Raw genomic sequence first — 20,161 nt, 5'->3', positions numbered from 1 at the left:
TAGAGGGAGAGAAAAAATTGTCAAAAAATAAATTTGAAAACTGCGCTCCAAGCCGCAAATTCCACTCTACAGAAATAATTTATACATAGAAACGTAGGAAAATGTGTCTTCTCCCTCACAATCCTCTGGTAAAGCTGTCAGAGTTATAGTTTGGGCGTAGGACGCACAGATGATCCACCAACACGCACCAACAGCCTCATTGGCTCCCATATTAAAAACGCAGGAAGATTTCTGAAAAAGGGAGATGTAACAGTTTTTTAGATCGCTCTAACAAAGCTATTTTTTCATTTTTCTTAAAAAAAAACATATGTAGACGTTCAGGAAGAACTCGGGACGCCCAAAGTGAAGTCGGATCAATGATAGGTATTATGGTTTTGCCAAAAATGCTTTCTGTTCGAGCCCAGAAATTTCAGTCTGTCCACCTCTGTTACGGCACATTGGCAGTTGGTGGCAGTTCATTCTGTTGATTGCTTTGATCTGATTGCCTTTGATCTTTGCTGTGATTACAGTTACACAAACACACACACAGGTAACTTGATGCGATTTTCATTACACACACACACAAATGCACACTCCTCCAGATACACGTTTGTCTCACACACACACACACACACACACACACACACACACACACACACACACACACTTTGAGGTTAAAGGGCATAGGTTGCTGTATAAATAAATACTTTAAAAGGAATGCTTGTTGTAGGTGTGCTCCTTGTATATTATATAGTATTATAACATTACTAGTATTAATTGTTTGAAATCTCTGAAGAATCTCATCATAGTGTACACACACCGGCAGTAGCCCCCGTGGCCCTTTCATTTCCCCAGAAGAAATTTTCTAGTTATATTATGTTTTTTGTGTATTTTGAGTGTGTTTGTTTGTGTTTTTTGTAATTTTGTGTGTGTTTTTGGTTTGTTTTTCATGTTTTATGTTTTTCTTTGTGTTCAAAATGTTGATCCAGTAAGTCAAAATGAAAAAATAACCAGGTCATATAGGTGAGGTTGTCCTGAAAACAATGACACCAACACGTCATGGTAAAGATTTTTAAGTGGTTTATACAGGCAGAATGAAAAGGAGTCCAAAACCGACAAAATAGCCCCAAACTCCAAAGGCTGAATGCTTAGACTTCTAAGGATGGAAAAAAAACAACTTGCAACTATTAAAAATGAACGAGTATGGGAACAATATGAGGAGACAGCTGACAATCATGTCTGAACCGATCAATACATGGTTCCTTTACTTCCCTCTGGCTGCTGTGTAAGAGCCAACATCTGTCAATTAACACACACCAGCATATAACATATCCATACACACACATGAACACACACACACACACACACACACACACACACTCTGTCTATCAGCCAAAGGGCAATAACCTCCTATGAAGCGTTGTGGTTTGGATCAGCAGTATTGACAGCTTTCACATTAGACCTATTGAAATGCATTGTTGTTGCCGCGGCGACACACACACACACACACACACACACACACACACACACACACACACAGATACTGCAGCTCTCTGGCATGCAACAACAATCAATCTAACGCCACAATCACATTCTTTCCACCTGCTTAAACGGAGAAAAAGAGGCGGGCGGGTCTCTCGACTCTTCAGTGTCACCAAGCTGACCCCTTACCTTGACCTTTGACCCTAAGAGGTTGTGGTCAAGGGTTCAAGAGAAGAGAGGGGAGGGGAGGAGGGGGATCGATAGATATGTTCTGACGGTCACGCATGCTTCAGGAGAATAAAAAAAGCATTATAGATCAATTAGGTCTGACGTCCATTTAGTTATGTTTCTATTTGTTTGCTTCCAGGGAATAGAACTTACCGGTTACCAAACAATGAACATTAAACTAAAATATAAACGCAACACTTTTGTTTTTGCTCCCATTTTCATGAGATCTTAAACTTTTTCTATATACTCAAAATAACCATTTCGATCAAATATTGTTCACAAATCTGAGATTCAAAAACAAAAGTGTTGCATTTATATTAAATTGAAATATTTGAGAGCTATATATATATGTGTGTGTATATATGTATGTGTATATATATATGTGTGTGTGTGTGTGTGTGTGTATACACATATATACACACGTATATGTGTATATATGTGTGTATATACACATATATATACACACATATATATGTGTATATATATGTGTATGTGTGTATATATATTTATATATATACACACATACACATATATATACACACACACATATATATACATATATACACACATATATACATATATATGTATATACATACATACATATATATATATATATATATACATACATACACACACACAGGTGCATCTCAATAAATTAGAATATCATGGAAAAGTTTATTCATGTCAGTAATTCAATTAAAACAATGGAAATAACATATTATAAAGATCCATGACACACAATATGAAACATTACATGTCTTCATTTATTTAATTTCTTCTAATTATAATGATTATGGCTTGCATTTAATGAAGACCTTAAATTCAGTGTCTCAAAAAAAAAAAAAGTAATATTACAAAAGACCAATTATTAAAAGTATGTTTAATTTGGAAATGTTGGCCTCTAAAAGTATGTCCATCTATATGACCCAATACTTGACTTGAACTACTGGAAATGGACTTTTCCATCATATTCTAATGTATTAAGATGCACCTGTATATACATTTGATTTATTTATTAAATAGAGAACAGTGCTGAGAGCCACAGCTCAGGATCTATTCTCTCCAGAAAATGTGTCCGTGAGAAAAGAAAAAAGAAAAGGAGGGCAGACAGAAAAAAAGTTTAATGATGGTATACGAAGCTGCAGATAAAAGTGGAGATGGAAGGAGCGAGTTAACAAAAGACGGAAAGGAAAATTTGTTGCCTCACAAAATTACTTTAATGTTTTAAATCTCTTTTTTAAAGCACATTAGTGAACAGGTGTTTTTAAAATTGCCTTTTTATTCTAATGGCCTCTTAAGAGTTTATGGATTCATCTTGTATTGCATTTTTCTTTTGCAGGTCCCATAAATACGCACATTAACTATCGATTTCTTTTTATAATCTTACTGATATCTGCCTTGATTTTGCTCTCCACGTCGCCTTTTTTAGCCTTCCTCATTCCTCGTCTTCGTCACCATCGTTCATTGCCGTTACTGTTCGCGTCAATAATTTTGAAAACAACAATCGGAAGTGTAGAGCTCGGATCAACTCCATCCATTTATCGGTCGTGCTGCTCGCTGTCAGTCACGGTTACGCCGCTGCACCTCCTCCTCCTCCTCCTCCTCCTCCTCTTCCTCCCTTGAGGCATTGTGTTAACCATCCAGAGGCTCATTAGCATAACACCACCCCTGAAACACACACACCTCAGGACACTCATGAATAAATGAGCCTATGGAACAGAGTAAATCAAGCTTATTGCTAAAGTATTTGTGTGAGAAGTCTGTGTGTTCGTTAACCTATTTAAGGCGGGAAAGCATTACCGCATTTCTACCATTAAAACCAGGGGGCGCTGTTGTGTTATTCTACCATTAAAGACGGGAAAGAGATGTCGTTTTGTAGTATTTGTAGTTTTTTTCCACCTATTTTCGGTCAATGAAATGCATCAGAATACATGTGGGAGTGTCACAATGCATCATGGGACTTTTCCAGAACTTTAAAATCATCACCAAAAAAAGAGACAAAATGACTAAAAAAAGAGACAAAATGACTGAAAAAAGACACAAAATGACTCAAAAAACACACACAATGACAAAAAAAGACAAAAAAAGACACAAACTGACCAAAAGAGACAAAAAGACACAAACTGACTAAAAAAAGACACAACATGACAAAAAAAGACGCGAAATGACAAAGAAAGACTAAAAAAAGACACTAAGTGACCAAAAAAGACACTAAATGACTAAAAAAAGATACAAATTGACTAAAAAAAAGACAAAATGACAAAAAAAGACAGAAAATGATTAAAAAAAGACAAAATGAGAATACATGTGCAACTATAGTGGAGGGAGCTCAGATATAACAACTATAAGCTCTCAAATACTTTTTGAATTTCATTTCTATCTGCTACAGAGGCTGAAAAATCTATTATTTAGTAGGAAGAGTTGACACTTCTGTTGAATTTACAGAAAAACTTCAGGTTTTAGGGCCTTATTTTAAAATCTCCCAGAGGTTTTACAGGCATTTTTTACAGCCGTTTTAGGCCTAAATGGTTTAAATAATGACGGAGATATGAGTGGGAAAAAGTTGCACCCTAAAGTTACTTTTTTGTATTTCTTAAAAGGCTTTTTCCTCTACTCCTGTGCTGATAAATGTGTCTGTGCTTCATCCACACATATCAGCCAGATATATATACACACACACACACACACACACACACACACACACACACACACATTGATGTTGGGTGTCTTGCGCCACAATAAAAACATCTCTCCTTCTCTCCTCTTGTCTTTCTTTTATTATATTGTATTATATCCAATTCCCAGAGGACCGTGGGGTAGCATCCCTCTCCCTCACACTCTCCGCCAGCAGCTTCTTCTGTGTGTGTGTGTGTGTGTGTGTGTGTGTGTCGCCGTGCTGTCAGAGGGGTAAACGGGGAGTTAAACAGATATATCCAAGCGTAAAATCTAAAAAGGCTCCCCAGCGGGCGCCGGAGGGGGCTGTTGGAAATCAAGCACATATCAATTGAGGAGCTGAGAGAGAGCAAGTACTGGTGAGGAGGAGAAGAAGGAGAAGAAGAAGAAGAAGAAGAAGAAGAAGAAGAAGAAGAAGAAGACACAATAAGGCACTAAATGGCTAAAAAAAAGACACAAAATGACCAAAAAAGACACAAAAAGACCAAAAAAGACATAAAATGAACACACAAAAAAAGACACTAAATGACAAAAAAAGACAAAAAAAGAAACAAAATGACCAAAAAAGACACAAAATGACCAAAAAAAGACACAAAATGACTAAAAAAAGACACAAAATGACTAAAAAAAGACACAAAATGACAAAAAAAACCAAAATAACTAAGAAAAAAGACACAAAATGACAAAGAAAGACACAAAATGACTAAAAAAAAGACACAAAATGACTAAAAAAAGACACCAAATGACAAAAAAAAGACACAAAAAGAGGACGACGAAGACGAAGAAGAAGAGATGGTAAACCATGCTCCTCTGACAACTATAAATTACAGGCCTTTTCTTTCTCCTCGTCTTATTTTCTCCCCACTTCCTTCTTTAAACTCTTCACATTTCTGTACTTTTCCTCCTTTTCTCTCTTCCTCTTCAGATGTTTTCTGTATCCTGCGTTCCTCCACAAGAGATGTAAAGCAGAGTTTGTTGCACAGAGCGCCAGATTTTCTATTTTCTCTCCTATTTCTACTTGTTGGTGCCACAGTAGGGCTGGGCGATATGGACCAAAAATCACATCCCGATATATTTAGGCTGAATATCGATGGAATGCCCTGTTTAACCTGCTGCCCCCGCGACCCGGCCCGGATAAGCGGAGGAAAATGGATGGATGGATGGATATATATCCCAATATTTTATATCGCAAATGTTCAGTCAAAGCCAAATATGACATGTCACAAGTAGTTTTATTAAAACAGATTTTTTTAAAAGCTTGTTATACAGTATGTATGTTCTCTTAAATACGCAAAGCTCCATAAAGTGCACATTTAAATAAAACATAACTTAAATACAAATAGCCTATAAAATAAAATAGGCCAATCTTTTTCTGAAATAAATATATTGATATGAGAAAAGAATAACAAACATTACAAAATAACTAAATATGACAAACCCTAGTAAGGGCAGCATTTATATAAAAAGAAAGACTTTTTTTTTAACTATATCGATATGCGATATGATCTAATTCCATATCACATTTAAAAATATATCGATATATTGTTTATATCGCCCAGCCCTACACCAGAGAGTGTTTGTTGCTTGTTTTAAATTCACCTATAACACTCCGAAACGGACAGAAATACGCTAAACGTCAGAACATTTAACAGAATGGCTTGAAATGTGTCTCTTCGAAACACACACACACACACACACACACACACACACACACACACACACACACACACACACACACACACACACACACACACACACACACACACACACACACACACACACACACACACACACACACACACACACACACACACCAGGCCCTGCACTGTGCGGTGTAATGCTCTACTTGATTATCTCATTGTTGTCTGTAAGTACAAGCCCAGATTGAATCAGCCTGCACTCCATTGTCTCTGTGCAGCTTGTGTGTGTGTGTGTGTGTGTGTGTGTGTGTGTGTGTGTGTGTGTGTGTGTGTGTGTGTGCAGGGCTGCTGATAATGAATGGCCAATCTAGTCTATCTAGAGAAAACCTTCTCATCACAGCGCTCCCATAATTACTAGCTCTCTGTGAAAACTACGCACTGCTTTATTACTTTCCAACGCGCTGCAGTCGGGACTGAAGAGATGAGATAAACACACAAAGTGTTCATTTTATATTTGACTCATTTACTGCAGCTCATGTTCCCGAGCAGTGAGAGCTAGCTGGGTGATTTACAATGAGCGCAAAGCCTCAGTGGCGAGGCACTGCAGAGACACGCATCACATTTGTTTCAGTCAAAAAACTATGCATAATAAATATACTGTCACAATCAGGGCACTTATGCTGCTAATTTGCAAGAGCCTCCGCCACTGAAAAGTTATTAATTCTTAACATTTGACTATTTTTTTTTTTTTAGAGTAGGTTGTTTTACATTACGGCATTGCTGGTTTTATCCATGCAAAGGCTTTGAGCATGCAAAATGTTATTTAAAATATGTGTATAACTGATTAAATGCATCGTTCAATGAGATTTTTTTTTACGTTTTTACTCCACTAAAGCGATAAATGACATGCATTCTTTTCCAAAGATAATTATAATACTGATAATTATCAGCCGACACCTAAAAGATAACTAATAATTTCACATTTTTGTATTTTTAAAAAGACGTTTATTACAGAAACTCTTCATTATTCCCTGGAAGATGACGACTGTCTGCCCTTTCATTTATTTTATTCATTTATTTTATGTTTCTGCTCTTCGTTTACCTGTTGTCTTTTTATTTAATTACTTATTTTATTTAAAAATTGAAATATAGAGCGCAACGCTCTGCTAGTTTGGGTCTGCTAGTTTTTCCTTTGTTTTGTTTTGTGCTTTGTTGTCTGAATTGTTTTTGTTTGTGATTATAAAATTGAAAAAACAATAAAAAGAGTAAAAAAATAATTTAAAAAAGACGTTTATAACCTGTGTTTTATGCACACCTGGCGGTAAAAAGGGCGTGTTTAATATTAATACCCCGTAGCTCTTAATGCTATTAAATTAATACAAAAAGGGAATTCGTTTCAACATATCCACCACTTATTTTGCTTTGAATAAACATAATTATGATTGATTGAATTAGACTTTAGCTTTTAAAAAAGCCCTCTAAAGACAAGTATGCATCTGTTTTTGTAATTGAAACATTTAAATGTAAACTAGCCGTCCTGTGACTACAACATGCTATTATTATGTAGCATTGTGTCCTCCTGCCTCCTCACTCCTCCCTCCTGCTGGGAGCATCAGACCAAGGGAGCAGCCCCGGGCGTCTGCTACCAGGAGAAAGGAGGAGGTGGGATGGGAGGAGGACGAGGAGACAGAGTGATGAACAGAGGGAGAGACTAGAAAAGAGGTGGACAAATTGTAAAGGAAAGGCTGAATTTATATGTATATATTTTAAAGGGCAAAAGGGAGAAAGAGAGAGAGTTCAAGCCCCGAGGCCTGCAGGCCTCTCCTGCATCCTGTTTACTGAAAATAACAATATTAATGTGGTTCTGTGCGAGCATTCATTGTAATGTGTGGAAAAATAGTATTAGATTCTTGATATTTAAACAATAAGTTTCCATGTCCAATTTAACGCATTAACCCTTTTTCAGCAAAGGTAAAAAAAACACCCGACCAATTAACATGATTTTAATTTTTCTAATTTAGCTTTGTGCATTTAGCATTTGTAATGCAATGTTTTGTGTTTACTGTTTTCTTTGTGTGTTTTTTGTAATTTCTTTGTAATTTTTTTGTATTTTTATTATGGGTTTTTTTGTATTTTTATTATGTTTTTGGTGTGTTTTGAGTGTGTTTGTATGTGTTTTTTTGTAATTTTCTGTGGTTTTTTATGTTTCATGTGTGTTTTTTGTAATTTTGCAGCGTTTCTCTAAAGTTTTGGCTTTTCCAGAAGTTTCAATGTCCAATTTAATGCATTAACCCTTTTTAAGCAAAGGTAAAAAAAAATTAAAAAAAACACCTCGACCAAGTGTAATAACATGATTTTACTTTTTTTGCAGAGATTTTTCAAATTTAGCTTTGTGCTTTTAGCATTTGTAATGCAATCTTTTGTGTTTACTACTTTTTGTGTGTATTTTTTGTGTTTTTTTGTATTTTTATTATGTTTTTGGTGTGTTTTGAGTGCGTTTGTATAGGTTTTTTGTAATTTGTGTGTGTTTTTAGTGTTTTATGTGTGTTTTTTGTATTTTTATTATGTTTTTGGTGTGTTTTGAGTGTGTTTTGAATGTGTTTGTATGTGTTTTTTGTAATTTTGTGTGTGTTTTTGGTGTTTTATGTGTGTTTTTTGTCATTTTTTGTGCTCATATAGGTGAGGTTGTCTTAAAAACAGTGGTACCAACACGTCATGGTAAAGATTTTTAAGTTGTTTACACAGGCAAATGAAAAAAGAAGCCCAAAACCGACAAAAGAGCCCCAAACTCCAAAGGGTGAAGTAATGTGAATGCTTAGACTTCTAAGGATTACGTCGTCACTTCATCTGTAACTACCTCCAGTTCTTTGATCATGTAAGACAGAAATGTTGCATATAAGAGTGACTTCTCTCCGTGCTGCATGACACTAAAGGTTTGATTGATAAAACTGGCTTGCTGCATGGTTCTTCAGAGATTTAGAAACAATATTTTGGGAAGAAACTGCAACCATAAATTCAGAAAACTTGCTTATTTCTGCAGTGCATTACTCTCAGTCAAACAGTGCAGGCATAGGGTTTTGTTTGTTTTCTCATAAAAAAGTATGAGTGTTTAAGTGAATTAAAAATGCCAGAGATGTTTCCATCTCCAGCTGAGAAACTGGAAGGCTGTGTGTCTGTTTTTATTACCTATAAGCAGATGCTCAGGAAGCTGCCAAAACTCAGTGTTTCAGAATCTGACTTGCATTGCCAAAAAACCGACTGCCAAAGTATAGATAAAATTGTAAAATACACTTTAAAAAGCGAAAGACACCTAATTCTCACGAGCTAAAACTGGGAGTGATGTGATGTAAGAACATGGGGCCAAATGAACAGGAATCAAAATGTCTAAATTGTCATTTTATTTGAAAGATTAACACGTTTATATGACTTAAATATAATTAATGAGGTGTTGCTCCTCGTTGTTGTCCCCGCGACCCAGCCCCGGATAAGCGGACGAGAATGGATGGATGGATTTTAGTTTCCCTCCTTAAAAAATAGAAAATATCTAGTTTATCTTGATGAAATTTACAACTATAAATATTTCTTACAGTCATGGAAAAAATGATTAGACCTCCTTTGTTTTTTTCATTTTCTTGTTCATTGTCATGCCTGGTACAACTAAAGGTACATTTGTTTGGACAAATATAATGATAACAACAAAAATAGCTGATATCTAAACATTTTCCATGGTTTTCTTGTTAATGATTTTGGTTATTATCAAGAAAACCATGTAAAATGTCTAGATATCAGCTCTTAAATTAAACTAAAAAAACTTTTAAAAAAAAGACACAAAATGACAAAAAAAAAAGACACAAATTGACAAAAAAGACAAAATGACAAAAAAGACAGAAATTGACAAAAAAGACAAAATGACAAAAAAGACACAATATAACTACAAAAAAGACACAAAATGACAAAAAGACACAAAATGACTAAAAAAGACAGAAATTGACAAAAAAGACAAAATGACAAAAAAAGACACAAAATAACTACAAAAAAGACACAAAATGACAAAAAAAGACACAAAATGAGTAAAAAAAGACAAAATGACATAAAAAGACACAAAATAACTAAAAAAAAAAAAAGACAAAATGACAAAAAAAAAGAAACAAAAAGACACAAAATGAGAATACATGTGGGAGTGTCACAATGCAACATGGGGAGTTCATTTCTATCAGCTACAGAGGCTGAAAAATCTATTATTTAGTAGGAAGAGTTGACACTTCTGTTGAATTTACAGAAAAACTTCAGGTTTTAGGGGATTATTTTAAAATCACCCAGAGGTTTTACAGGCATTTTTTCCAGGCGTTTTAGGCCTAAATGGGTTAAGAAAATCCCCATATATTGAGGTGAGAGTCTTCTTAACATAGCAGCAGGATGAGTCCATTAGGGCTGCTTAGGTGTGCTGATATGGTTGTAATAGTAGTGATTAGCACAAAGCCAGCCAGCCATGGAGGATGACAAATGGCACAGGAGACAGAGCATGATTACCAGCGTTTCTATGGGCAGAGACAGTATCAGCACAGAGTATGATGGATGAGGCCTGGAGCGCAGTCAGAGCTGCCTCATAATTAGACCTTGATGGCATTAGTTGCATTTCCTGGTGGGTATGTCACAATAAATGTGCCAGACTTGTTAAAAAGGGACACCTTGACATTTAGAAGCTGTTGTTTTTTACTCTGCAGGCGACTGTCACAGCGTGGGACCAAGCTATCAGAGTCTTTAGTCAACTGACGTGAAGGCTTGTTAAGAGTTTAAGTGATTACAGAAACTGTGATGTATTTTAGATAAATCACCAATCTATATATGATTGGTGATTAACCTAAAATACACCAATGTTACTCAAAAGAAAGAACATTAAAGGAGTCTATCTTTTTGTCCTTCAATTTTCTTAATAATCTTTTATGTGACTGGCTTCACGTGAAGTGTCGTATCCAGTGCAAGCTCTTGAGATCTGCAGGAAATATTTATTCAAAGTGCATCATGTACCAACTATGTAGAGCAGGGGTCTCAAACTCAAATTACCTGGGGGCCGATGGGGGCAGTATCAAAATGACCAAAAAAGACAAATTACTAACAAAAAAGACACAAAATGACCAAAAAAAGACACAAAATGATAAAAAAAAAAAAATACTGCAAAAAGACACAAAATGACCAAAAAAAATACACAAAATTACTAAAAAAGACTAAATTATTGCAAAGACACAAAATTACCAAAAAAAGACACAAAATTACTAAAAAAGACACAAAATGACCAGAAAAAGACACAAAATTATTTAAAAAAGACACAAAATTACCAAAAAATTCCACAAAAAGACACAAAAAGACTAAAAAAAGACACAAAATGACTAAAAAAAGATACAAAACGACTAAAAAAAAGACACAAAATGACTAAAAAAAAGACACAAAAAGACACAAAATGACTTAAAAAAGACACAAAAAGACACAAAATGAGAATACATGCATAATGGGACTTTTCCAGAACTGAAATCATGGTGGAAGACGACTATAGCGAGGGAGCTCAGATATAACAGCTATAAGCTCTCAAATACTTTTTGAATTTCATTTCTATTTGCTACAGAGGCTGAAAAATCTTTCAAGAAAACTTCAGGTTTTAAATTAAAAAAACAAATACAACCACAGTGCTCTTATTTTGAAGGTGATTTACATATGTGCATGCATGCATAAGCACCTGCACAGAAATGCACTCCAAAAAAAACACAGTGACCTTATTAAAAACACTTATTGCTTTTTGCATAAAGTTAATAAATTGCTGCTTTACTGCATAACATACATGTATGTTGTGTTTAAAACAAATGGAAAAGTGAGATAATTTGGAGTTTTTACAATGAGGTCAATCACTAATGGGTTTTATTATGTGTTGATGGCCTCTCTAGCTGCTTCACTTCTAGAAATCTGACCATGAAAAGCTTGAATTCACAGATGTCTGCCAGTGTGTGTGTGTGATGGTCACCTGAGCTCTCAGTGTGTGTGTGTGTGTGTGTGAGGTAATTATTAAGAGAGGTTACACTGTGTGAAGGTAAGGTAACAGAGTGGAAGGGAGTAGTGTGTACCTGAGGTGGCTCGGGTGATGTGTTTTCTGGTGTGTGTTTCACCCGTCTGGACATGTAGCTGAGAGGAGAAAGTCAGACGTGTGTGTGTGTGTGTGTGTGTGTGTGTGTTATTTTGTTGTTGATGTAACCCACACTAAGATGACATCTAATATAAGATTAATCTAATTAAGATGGGGGGGAAAACTAAATACGTTAATGAAATTAGTGGCAGTAGTTTCAGTGAATTTTATCCATGGGTCTCAAACTCGTGGCCCGCGGGCCAATTGTGGCCCTCGTGATGATATTTTGTGGCCCCCACCTTGATATGAAAGTTTAATGTGAGTTATATATGAATGGCACTTTACCGTGTTGTGTGTGGAAGGTCCCTTTAATTACTTTTTTTGGGGTAATTTTGTGTCTTTTTTAAAATCACTTTGTGTCTCTTTTTAATAATTTTGTCTTTTTTAAATAATTTTGTGTCTCTTTTTAATAATTTTGTGTCTTTTTTGGTAATTTTGTGTATTTTTTTCATTATTTTGTGTCTTTTTTAAATAATTATGTGTCTTTTTTGGTAATTCTGTGACTTTTTTGGTACTTTTGTGTCTTTTTTAAATAAGTTCTTTAATAGTTGTGTGTCTTTTTTGGTAATTCTGTTAATTTTTTTGTCATTTTGGGCCTTCTTTTTAAGTAATTTAGTGTTTTTTCAGTCATTTTGTGACTTTTTTGTAATTTTGTGTCTTTTTTCGGTCATTTTGTGTCTTTTTTTGGTACTTTTGTGTCTTTTTTATGCAATATAGTTTTTTTCTGTCATCTTGTGTCTCTTTTTTGGTAATTTTGTGTCTTTTTTTGGTCATTTTGATAGTGCCTCCAGCGGCCCCCAGGTAATTTGAGTTTGAGACCCCTGATTTAAACCAAAGTAGTGAGACAACAATTGCTGACACATGACTTGCACTGGATATGAATTGCTTCCAAATTACCTTCTCACCACAATGCACAATCCAAAATAAGATCTGATCTTTTCCAATCTTAAATGTATCTTCCCTTCTATTCTTGTTATTTGACACACTGCAGTCTGATATAAGGGAACATTGCTCACCTTTCACTTTCCACTGAGAGACAACCTACACACAGCCAATAATCCTGCCACTGACAGTTTTTCTAGTATATGATCTAAAGCTAATGTATCTATTTGACATTTGATAGTGGTGCAATGGTCTTGTTTTTTGAAAACAGATGAATGAAGGTGGCCGTTACAATGATATAATTTAAATGTTGTTTTCTTTTGGTTAAAAACATATAATCTTGTTTTTCTAGAATTGAAAGTCTGGCACATTTGGACAGCGACTGCTGGCAGGAATACAAATTTAAGACAGGTCAAACTAAGACAGAATGAGTTAAGAAGATTCAGATTTATTGAAGTGCTTAAAAATTATGATTAAAAAGTTAAAGCATTGGCCATTGCAAGTTTTAACTTCAACGGTCCCATATTCTAATAAGTGATTTCTATGTCTTCTCTTTATTACAAAGAGTGTGTGTGTGTGTTATTTGACTGTATAAAAGTGATACTGATAGACGGTGTTGTAGTCACATTTCAAAGTCATTAGTGTCACTCAAACTCTCTCCTGTCTCCATGTTTACTCTCCAAATGATCTCCAGCAAATAATATATATATAGAAATAAGTCATAGTGATAGAAGTGAGGACATTTCGGTCACTCCTCACTTCTTTAAAGGCTTTTTTTCGATTTCAGACTTTGTTTTAAGGGTTAAAGGTTACATGATAATGATAATTAACTGAAACTGTATTGTGTGGTTACAAAACTAACTAAAATTATAGTGAAAATGTCCTTAGTTTTCGTCTTTGTCAACTTTTTTCATACATATTGAAGATGGATCAGACAAAGGAAATAAAGGCAAAATTTACTGTGAACTCTTTTAATCTCCCACCCAACAAATACCCCATTACAAAAAACTACAACTAATAAAAACTAAACTAAAACTAGCAAACTCACTCTAAAGACTCATTAAAACCAATTGAATTTGAAAACAAAAATTCACAACAAAATTAAAACTAAAACTAATGAAAAATCCAAAACTATTATAACCTTGCAAGGGAATTCACTGTTCCAACGACGGTCCTCACAAAGATAGAAGTACAAGAATGTGTGTGTGTGTGTGTTATTTGACTGTATAAAAGTGATACTGAGAGACGGTGTTGTAGTCACATTTCAAAGTCATTAGTGTCACTCAAACTCTCTCCTGTCTCCATGTTTACTCTCTCTTTAAATGATCTCCAGCAAATAAATCTCATTCAGTCAAACAGACCAACACATATTTTACCATATTCTGATAACAATCATGGTGGAAGAGTAAAGATGTGCCCATCTAAATTTGAGACCCTCTCTAACACACATGCACACACACACACACACACACACACACACACACAGAGGAAGCCTCCTGTCTACTTTATGAGCCTGTCTGCTGAATTAGTCAGTCATAGAGCCGTGAGCCCGTCAGGCTCAGATCATGTTGCTAGTGTAGTCGTAACAGAGTCGGGGCAGACAGGTCAAATACCTGTTCAGATAACACACGGTGACCTGTTAGCGTTATTGTACCTCAGCTTACCGACAAAGGTAACACTCACCTCTCGCTACCTGCTGGATCTAAATACCTTAGAGTGTCCAGGATTGTCTTCAAGCAACACAGACCGTATTAACCCTTTGATGCACCACATGGTCTAAAGTGACCCGACTGACTTTTTATATTCTATATCTTTGCAATAAATTAATTTCATCTTTCAGTATTGCACGTTTTCGTCAAATAACTTGTCTTTGATCATCGTGCATCCTAATTTTCTGTTTTCATTTCTCACTTTTTGAATAAAACCCCTTTTTAGGGCCACGGGGCAATCGCACCGAGCACTGGTCCCTACAGCAATAGCTGTAGGGACCAGTGCTCGTCAACTTCTCCGGCATAATTTCACCTAGAGACTCCATTTAAACTTTAAACAGTAGACACAAGTCTTGTGTATCGGTGTATTAATCCACGTTTTGATAGGTCATATAGTTTTTTATCAATCCCTGTTCAATGACCATGATCATTTTTGGAGAAATTCTGAGATTATAATGGGTGTGTATTGCACGGAATGTTCGTGTCACAGTGTGTGATGTCATCGCTCAGAGTGTAGAGGGAGAGAATAAATTGTCAAAAAATAAATCTGAAAACTGCGCTCCAGGCCGCAAATTCCACTCTACAGAAATAATTTCTACATAGAAACGTAGGAAAATTAGTCTTCTCACTCACAATCCTCTGGTAAAGCTGTCAGAGTTATAGTTTGGGCGTAGGACACACAGATGATCCACCAACACGCACCAACAGCCTCATTGGCTCCCATATTAAAAACGCAGGAAGATTTCTGAAAAAGGGAGATGTAACAGTTTTTTTAGATCGCTCTAAAAAAGCTATTTTTTCATTTTTCTTAAAAAAAATCATATGTAGACGTTCAGGAAGAACTCAGAATCCTCAAAGTCGGATCAATGATAGGTATTATGGTTTTGCCAAAAATGCTTTCTGTTCGAGGCCAGAAATTCCAGTCCACCTCTGGCTGCTGTCACTCTTTCGGAACATTTAACAATTAAATTAATTAAGGTGTCAGTTAATTCTGTTGATTGCTTTGATCTTTGATGTGATTACAGTTACAGATACACACACGCACTAAAGTGCGCACACTCCTCACACATGCATACACATGCTTCATATACGCACACACGCACACAGGCAACTTTATGCGATTTTCGCTACACACACACACACACACAAATGCGTGCGTAAGAAAACAAGATAAATTAAAGCTTCCAGCAGTGATGAACTGGCCCGAGCAGAGTGACCTGATGATTATTTGTTTCTTACCAAGATAAAAAAAAACTTTAGATTTAGAAGTGTTACATAATTTATCTTGTTGTAAGAGTTAATTTCTTATTTTAAGTGTTCACCATGCTTATTTCTAGATTTAATAATCTTAATTTAAGACATTTCAAGGTAAATTATCTGTCCATGCAGCAAGATCATTTCCCTCAGATTTAGTGTTTTTATCTTGTTTTTAGACTAAACACCTTTTTTGCAGTGTACAGATACCACACTTCCAAAACGTCCTGTCAATAAAAAGATGAGACAGTTGAATTGTTCAAAGCTTTGATCTCATGCTCATCATGTTAGTAGCGCTGGTGTTACTCAAAAGAAAGAACATTAAAGGAGTCTCTATCTTTCTGCCCTTCAATTTTCTCAACAATCTTTTACCTGACTGACTTCACATGAAGTGTATCCAGTGCAAGCTCTTGAGATCTACAGGTAATATTTATTCAAAGTCCATTATGTAGCGACTGTGTAGTGCACTGAGAGGGGACCCTGGTGCATTAAAGACACATGAAGAAAGAGCAGCCAGAGATGTTGCATTGAAGCAAACACTAAGTTTCAGGTGATGTAATCATTATTTATAAACTGTATATAGGCCTTTGCAACATAGAACCACAGTGCTTTTATTTTGAAGGTTATTTGCATATAGTATGTGCATGCATGCATAAGCACCTGCAGAGAAATGCGCTCCACAAAAAACCTTGTTGTGACCTTGTTAACCCTCTATGGTACGCATTATGATGCCAGTTAGGGAACATTGCAACAAACATTGTACCATAACGGTGCACAAGTGAAAAAGAAAGATTTTAAAATGAAATTTAACATCATTTATTTAATAAACATGTGTAAAAGATTCAGTAGCTTCAACGGGGTACAATACATAACATTTTCAATTTAAAAACATTATAAAAGGAACTTTTTTAACCGGTATCTTGTCTGAATTTTGCCTGTAGGCAACATTGTACCATTGAACCAATTGAAATGAATGTCTTGAACAGTCTAAGTGTATGAAACTATCAAAAATGAAGGTTTACTCACCTATCAGTAGGAATATATTTTTTTCCAGATGGAAAAGGGTCAGGAAATGACGTTTTGAGTGATTTTTTGTGGCGCAAAATGGCAAAGCTGCTTCCTCTGGAAAAGTCTGCAAAATAGGGTTTCAATATGGCCGCCTGGAGGTCATGTGACAAATTAAAGCATTGCTATTGGTTCTCTATACTCTTCCCTCTTTTTTAAAGTATCGCATCACTCAAAAACATGCATTGTAGAAATTTGACAGGCTAAAAATGGTTATGTTGCCGGAGGGCAACACCGTACCATAGAGGGTTAAAAACACTTATTGCTTTTTGCATAAAGTCAATAAATTGCTGGTTTACTGCATAACATACATGCTCTATATTGTGTTTGTGTGGCTAAAAGATTTTGTTGGTTGATCTTGTTGCAAACGACACATAAACTCTGGCGTTGGTAGGGAATTAAAGCACAACAATGCCGTGGCAGGTGTATAGCTCATATCCAAAGTTACAGGAACATTTTGACTAATTTTTCTGCTCTTTTGGTTTTACTGTCTAGATCTGACTGAGGTTTTTCCTCTAGTGTATCTTTTTGGTCATAAATCATGACCACATCTCCCCTTAAATCTTTCTTTGACAAACATTTTTTTGTCTTTCTTTACACATTGTTTTTTAATCATCTTAAATGTCTGTACACTATTTTATTTATTTATTTTATGTTTATTTTATTTATTTTTTATTTATCTCTTTATTTATCTATCTATGTATTTATTCATTCATTTATTTATTCATTTATCTATTTATTTTTATTTATTTATTTATTTATTTATTTATTCATTTTTATAATTTTTATTAACAAATAAACAAAAAAGAACAGTGGATTACTTTTTAGGAGCCACAATATGAAAACAAGACACTAAAACACAATTATAGACAACAAAGATCCATATTTTAAATAAATAAAAATTTAAATAAATCTGTCTTTGACAAACATTTTTTTCGCTTTCTTCATATGTTGTTTTTTAATCATCTTAAAAGTCTGTACACTATTTTTATTTATTTATTTATTAAGTATTTTTTATTGTTTTAATTTTTTTTTTTTTATCATTTTTTATTTTTTTTTTTATTAACAAATAAACAAAAAAGAACAGTGGATTACTTATTAGGAGCAACAATACGAAATAAGACACTAAAACACAATTCTAGACGACAAAGACACGTTTTTTTAAATAAATCTTTCTTTGACAAACACTTTTTTGTCTTTCTTTATACGTTGTTTTTTAATCATCTTAAAAGTCTGTACACTGTTTTTATTTATTTATTTAGTATTTTTTTATTATTTTAATTTTAATTTAATTTTTTTATTAACAAATAAACAAAAAAGAACAGTGGACTACTTATTAGGAGCAACAATATGAAATAAGACACTAAAACACAATTCTAGACAACAAAGATAAAAAATTAAATAAATCTTTCTTTGACAAACACTTTTTTGTCTCTTTATACGTTGTTTTTTAATCATCTTAAAAGTCTGTACACTATTTTCATAATCATATTTGAGTTAATTGAAGTCCCCCCAGCCTCTAAAAAAGAGAAGAAAAACAAAAGTTAACCTTCACTGAAATCCCTGCAGACAGATTTTATTGTACTATAACAAATACATGATTGAACTGATGTTCAGCATCAATCTGATCATCTAATAAGTAACATCTGCTGAGGTCCTGACCAGCAACTCAAAGAGGCTTTAGCCTCTCGAGATTTATTTTGATTCAGTGAAGCCGAACACAGAAAGTCATTCAATCACAGAAAGTATCACACACACACACACACACACACACACACACACACACACGCACACACACACACACACACACACACACACACACACACGTGAGTCTAAGTGTGTACTACAATAGACAAAATAGACAAAATATTGCAATGAAAATATATTACTTGATTATTAACATGATCTCAGAATTTGATCCTTTGCATTACAAGCAGAGCTCAGAGTTTAACTCAACAACTATAAGATCATTCGGTTTGCATGAATGTTTGAGTAATTGTTTTGGTAAAGAGGCTTTATGTTTCATTTCATATTATAACAATATGAAAAAAAAAGGATGCAGCTTGCTTCACTGATTATTTTACTTCAATGCAGTCACTTGGAGTCATAAAATTGGCACAATGGACATGGAAAATTATTTTTGTTTTGCTATTATTTTTGTTGATGATTAATGCCATCTGTTTTATTTCATGCACTAGTACGGATATATTTTAAAAAATGGAAATAAGAGAAACAGAAACACACACATTAGGTCTAAAGCTCGGTAGATGTCATTTAGTGTAATCCTTAGAAGTCGAAGCATTCACATTACTTAACCCTTTGGAGTTTGGGGCTCCTTTGTCAGTTTTGGGCTCCTTTTCATTCTGCCTGTATAAACCACTTAAAAATCTTTACCATGACGTGTTGGTGTCACTGTTTTCAAGACAACCTCACCTGTATGAGTACAAAAAAATCACAAAAAACACCCAAAACACACAAAATTACAAAAAAACATACAAACACACTCAAAACACACCAAAAACATAATAAAAATACAAAAAACACACAAAAATTACAAAAAAACTCACAAAAAAAAAAAGTAAACACAAAAGATTGCATTACAAATGCTAAATGCACAAAGCTAAATTGAAAAATCTCTGCAAAAAAAGTAAAATCATGTTAATACACTTCGAGGTGATTTTTTTCCCCTTTGCTAAAAAAGGGTTGATGCATTAAATTGGACATGGAAACTTCTGGAAAAGCCAAAACTTTAGAGAAAAGCTGACAGCAGGGAAACATGCTGCTTCGTTTTTACGTTGTGACGTCATGAAGAAGTCGTGCTCCGGTGCTTTCATGGACTCCAGAGGGTTAAGTGTAATTTCCATATTTATGTTAAACAAAGTGACAATTTTGCTCGTCACAAAAAGAGCAAATTGGTCGTCCTGTCATCTGTTGTGGATTTAGAATAAGAAACCAAAAGCAGAAACAGAAAGTGAACAAAGAAAGTGACAAGAGAGCAAGTTAGTTTATACTTCACACGGTACAGTCAAGTGTGTAAGAGTGTGTGTGTGTGTGTGTGTGTGTGTGTGTGTGTGTGT

The 20,161-nt window shown here is 34.7% G+C and overlaps 1 long non-coding RNA gene across 2 annotated transcripts in view; it reads right to left on the bottom strand.

The window, feature by feature from the left end:
* Positions 1–5,272: 5,272 nt before the first annotated feature.
* LOC131992601 (uncharacterized) overlaps positions 5,273–20,161 on the bottom strand; it is a 58,047-nt gene continuing 43,158 nt past the window's right edge. The window contains exon 4 of one of the 2 annotated variants that reach the window (XR_009396232.1): positions 5,273–5,301. This is a non-coding gene — a long non-coding RNA (uncharacterized LOC131992601). Of the gene's footprint in view, positions 5,302–9,484; positions 9,528–20,161 lie in introns of those variants that run through there. The other variant, XR_009396231.1, reaches the window with a different exon arrangement.

Source organism: Centropristis striata, chromosome 19 (assembly GCF_030273125.1).
Source record: "Centropristis striata isolate RG_2023a ecotype Rhode Island chromosome 19, C.striata_1.0, whole genome shotgun sequence".
NCBI lineage: Eukaryota > Metazoa > Chordata > Actinopteri > Perciformes > Serranidae > Centropristis > Centropristis striata.
Note: the sequence above shows the minus strand (reverse complement) of the source record. Positions and strands in the feature narration are given on the sequence as shown.